Genomic DNA, 5,100 nt, shown 5'->3' with positions numbered 1-5,100 from the left:
GTAGGTCTGAAAGCACCCTTAGACTCTTGTTAAACCGTGGACAGACCCTGGTTAGACTCTGAACAAACGGTGGTTAGTCTCTGGTTAAAACCTGGTGAGACTCTGGTTAGACCCTGGTCTGGACCTCGCTGGAACTCGCTCCGGGACTGGTTGAACGTTGGGTTAAAGTAAATCAAACAGAACCAGACTCATTCTGACCTGGCAAACAGGAAGTGATGCAGCATGAGAGGCGTCGGCCCCGCCCCCTTCTGTGATGTCGGCTCCGCCCCCTTCTGTGGTGCTTCTGGTGACGTCGGCCCCGCCCCCTTCTGTGGTGCTTCTGGTGACGTCGGCCCCGCCCCCTTCTGTGGTGCTTCTGGTGACGTCGGCCCCGCCCCCTTCTGTGGTTGGCATGGTAACCATCACTCCCTCCTCCTCCTCTTCCTCCTCCTCCTCAATGAAGCGTTCGCTGAAGCGGTCGAGGTCGTCGCTGCTTGTGTTACCTAAAACCAGGACGTCACCGTCTCTCTCACAGGAAACCAAAGCGCTCAGGGATTTTCAAAATAAAGTGAAGCCGACTCACTGTAGAAGCTGTACTCGAAGGTCGCGTTGTAGTCGGAGTCATAGTCCGGAGGCAGCGTGACGCCGTCGTAGTACTGAGCATCGCAGACTGAAACACAGGAACGCATCAGCCAGAGGCTAGCAGAGGGCCTGCTAAGCTAGCATGGCCCTCCAGACAGGAAGCTAACAGAGGGCCTGCTAAGCTAGCATCGCCCTCCAGACAGGAAGCTAACAGAGGGCCTGCTAAGCTAGCATCGCCCTCCAGACAGGAAGCTAACAGAGGGCCTGCTAAGCTAGCATCGCCCTCCAGACAGGAAGCTAACAGAAGGCCTGCTAAGCTAGCATCGCCCTCCAGACAGGAAGCTAACAGAGGGCCTGCTAAGCTAGAATCGCCCTCCACACAGGAAGCTAACAGAAGGCCTGCTAAGCGAGCATCGCCCTCCAGACAGGAAGCTAACAGAAGGTCTGATAAGCTAGCATCGCCCTCCACACAGGAAGCTAACAGAAGGCGTGCTAAACTAGCATTACCCTCCAGACAGGAAGCTAACAGAAGGCGTGCTAAGCTAGCATGGCCCTCCAGACAGGAAGCTAACAGAAGGCCTGCTAAGCTAGCATCGCCCTCCAGACAGGAAGCTAACAGAAGGCCTGCTAAGCTAGCATGGCCCTCCAGACAGGAAGCTAACAGAAGGCCTGCTAAGCTAGCATGGCCCTCCAGACAGGAAGCTAACAGAAGGCCTGCTAAGCTAGCATCGCCCTCCACACAGGAAGCTAACAGAAGGCCTGCTAAGCTAGCATCGCCCTCCAGACAGGAAGCTAACAGAAGGCCTGCTAAGCTAGCATCGCCCTCCAGACAGGAAGCTAACAGAAGGCCTGCTAAGCTAGCATCGCCCTCCACACAGGAAGCTAACAGAAGGCCTGCTAAGCTAGCATGGCCCTCCACACAGGAAGTGACACAAGTGCAATTGAAGGGTTGGAGATCGAACCCAGGACCCTTCAGAGGAGCCAGTCATAAGAGGATTGGTCCTTAACCCCACACACACACACACACACACACACACACACACACACACACACACACCATGTCAGATTAGAGTAATTCAAGGGGGCAGATTATCACAGATTGACCTCCATTAGACTGTGTGTGTGTGTGTGTGTGTGTGTGTGTGTGTGTGTGTGTGTGTGTGTGTGTGTGTGTGTGTGTGTGTTTGTGTGTGTGTGTGTGTGTGTGTGATGGGAATTGAGGGGGCGGGCTGTTAATTGTTACCAAACAGGAAGAGTGTCATCACGAACGGCCTGTCAATCACAACATAACAAATGAAAAACAGCTCACACACACACACACACACACACACACACACACACACACACACACACACACACACACGGTGTGGGCGGGACTTGTAGGCAGGAATAAAGGAAAAACAGAGACTAGTATGTGAAGAGAACAAAGAATAGAAGGAGATGTTACACAAACCAGCTGTCCCCCCCCCCCTCCCCACACACACACACACACACACACACACACACACACACACACACACACACACACCATGTGAGTGATCTGGTTAAACTTCCTTCAGAGTGTAAAGGTTCATTTCTCTTCTTCTCTCTGAACAGTCTGTGTCTCCACGGACTTCGTCTGGCTTCAGTGGGCGGGGCTACACCAGCGCCGCCGGGGGCCAGCAGCCCTGAGGGCCACCGCCGCCGCTGGGGGCCGCCGCTGGGGGCCGCCGCTGAAGGCCGCCGCTGGAGGCCGCCGCTGGGGCCGCCGCTGGGGGCCGCCGCTGGGGGCCGCCGCTGGAGGCCGCCGCTGGGGCCGCCGCTGGAGGCCGGCGCTGGGGCCGCCGCTGGAGGCCGCCGCTGAGGGCCGCCGCTGGGGGCCGCCGCTGGGGGCCGCCGCTGGGGGCCGCCGCTGGAGGCCGCCGCTGGGGCCGCCGCTGGGGGCCGACGCTAAGGGCCGCCGCTGGGGGCCGCCGCTGGGGGCCGCCGCTGGGGGCCGCCGCTGAAGGCCGCCGCTGGAGGCCGCCGCTGGGGCCGCCGCTGGGGGCCGCCGCTGGGGGCCGCCGCTGGAGGCCGCCGCTGGGGCCGCCGCTGGAGGCCGCCGCTGGGGCCGCCGCTGGAGGCCGCCGCTGAGGGCCGCCGCTGGGGGCCGCCGCTAAGGGCCGCCGCTGGGGGCCGCCGCTGGGGGCCGCCGCTGGGGCCGCCGGCCACTCAGACCGGACCCTCCAGTTCTTTTTGAGGTCAGGAGTTGTTTAGAGCTCTCAACTCTGCAGAACTCTGACCTTTGACCTCTAATGTTGCCTTATTAAAACAATGATCTGGACACACACACACACACACACACACACACACACACACACACACACACACACTCACACTCACACACGTTTGCACTTGTACAGTTGTGATGACATTCTTTTACATCATGCGTTTCCAAGCCTGTGAGTCAGCAGTGATGCTGCTGTTCGATGGGCTGGAAGCCTCACCTGGACAGAGTCCTGCGTGTGTGTGTGTGTGTGTGTGTGTGTGTGTGTGTGTCAGTACGAACTGTGACGCCGTCGCAGAAAGACGACTGTGGACGTCACTGGCTGTGATCTGAGGACGGCTGTCCTGCGCTGCAGCCTGGTGAAACCTTGGTTTTTTTGAGGTGGAGGCTCAGTGAGCAGCAGTCTCATCTCTTCTCCCCATGATGCAATGCAAACAGGGGGATTTCCCTGAATATGAGGTCTGATTGGGTTTCAGTCTTCACACTCATGTTGTCTGTGTGGCAGACTGACTGAACCAGAGCGGAAATGGAACGTACCTGCTGAACTCAGGCTGCTGCACTGAGTGCAGAGCCGCCACGAGAACGTCTGCAGCTCAGTGATAATTCCAGATGTGCAGTGGGAACAGTGGCAGCATCTGCAGGTGATGCAGATGATTCACCTGGATCTGCTGACCTCCAGACAAACCCCGGTTTTAAGGTTTTAATGTAAATGAATTGATGATACACTAGTTTTCTCTACTTGTGATTTTTTTTCATTGAGACCGGTGAGAAAGAATCATAATTCAGTTCATTTATATCAGTTACAACAAAACCATCTCATGACAAACATGGAGAAAGTGAGAAAGGAGGCTTCTGCCTCCGCTGACTGCTTCAGGGAAGTTTTTCTGAAAATAATTTCATTAACATTGTTGATGACTAAACATGGAAGGACGATGTCATTTTCACCCACACACACATCTGTCAACATTAAAGCTTGTTCGGAAGGCCGACCATGAAACGGAACGCCAAACTGACCCAGAAACACCCAGGAAAAGTCATCGTTCACAACATGGATATCGTCCCAAATTATTATTAATGACATCATATTATTTTAATTATATTATATTATAATATATTATAATGACATAAATATTATAATTATTACAGAATTCTAATGATTTACTTCTTTCCACGTCATCATTCTTGTCCTAAAGGACGGGTCGTGGACGAGTTGGGGACGGGTCGTGGACGGGTCGTGGACGGCTCGTGGACGGGTCGGGGACGGGTCGTGGACGGGTCGTGGACGAGTCGTGGACGAGTTGTGGACGGGTCGTGGACGGGTCGTGGACGGGTTGTGGACGGGTCGTGGACGGGTCGTGGACGGGTCGTGGACGGGTCGTGTCTCTTGTCCCTCCACAGTGACGCAGCAGATGCAGGGCTGAGCAGCCTCTTTTAAAACACTGACACTGCTGTAACAGTCCAGTCCAGTTTAACGGCCCCCCCGACCTAAACCCGACCTGGACCCTAAACCTGACCTAAACCCAGCGCTAGAAAGTCCTCAGTCATTCTGGTCTCACTGTTCACTTTGAACACACACACACACACACACACACACACACACACACACACACACACAGCTCTGACAGCAGAACCACTTCTCTCTCGTATTGCTCAGAACTCTCTGAAGTTCTGGTCAGCGTGGGAAGAAGACATGAAGTGATCCAGCATGTGTTCATGTGTTCATCCACACTGAGAGGAAGCCCCCCAGCTGGGGGGGGGGGGGGGGGGGGGGGGTACATTCACATTCACAGAGCAGAAACAGCTGGTCTCACACTCACCCAGTGTCAGCAGCAGCAGCAGCAGCCTGGACCCGGACATGATCCACCGGGGGGGCAGGGGGGGCCGGGACAGAGACCGAGACCGAGACCGAGACCGAGGCCGGGACAGAGACCAGGACAGACACCGAGGCCGGGACAGAGACAGAGACAACGGCAGAGGTGTGATGTTCTGAAAGACGGAGCTCTGAATGAGGGGAAACACTCCGAAAAGGGGAGGAGAGGAGAGGAGGAGGGGGAGGGGGGGTTAGTTTTCCTGCCAACTCCAGCCTCTGTTTGCCAAACATGTAGAGAGAGAGCGGGAGTGTGAGTGTGAGTGAGAGAGAGTGTGTGTGTGTGTGTGTGTGTGTCTGAGAAACATGAGTTTACAGCACAGATCCACAGTTTGGATTAAAGGAGCAGCCTGGAGCCCCGCCCCCTTTAATTCAACCCAAACACACACACACACACACACACACACACACACACACACACACACAC

At 55.8% G+C, this 5,100-nt stretch overlaps 1 long non-coding RNA gene across 1 annotated transcript; it reads right to left on the bottom strand.

The window, feature by feature from the left end:
* Positions 1-436: 436 nt before the first annotated feature.
* Positions 437-4,758, bottom strand: LOC115380894 (uncharacterized). Its single transcript, XR_003930375.1, has 3 exons — positions 4,624-4,758; positions 563-649; positions 437-482 (listed from the first exon to the last, which is right to left on the bottom strand). It is a non-coding gene; the product is annotated as an uncharacterized LOC115380894 (long non-coding RNA).
* Between the last annotated feature and the right edge of the window lie 342 nt (positions 4,759-5,100).

The sequence above is a fragment of the Salarias fasciatus genome, chromosome 22 (genome assembly GCF_902148845.1).
Source record: "Salarias fasciatus chromosome 22, fSalaFa1.1, whole genome shotgun sequence".
Lineage (NCBI taxonomy): Eukaryota > Metazoa > Chordata > Actinopteri > Blenniiformes > Blenniidae > Salarias > Salarias fasciatus.
Note: the sequence above shows the minus strand (reverse complement) of the source record. Positions and strands in the feature narration are given on the sequence as shown.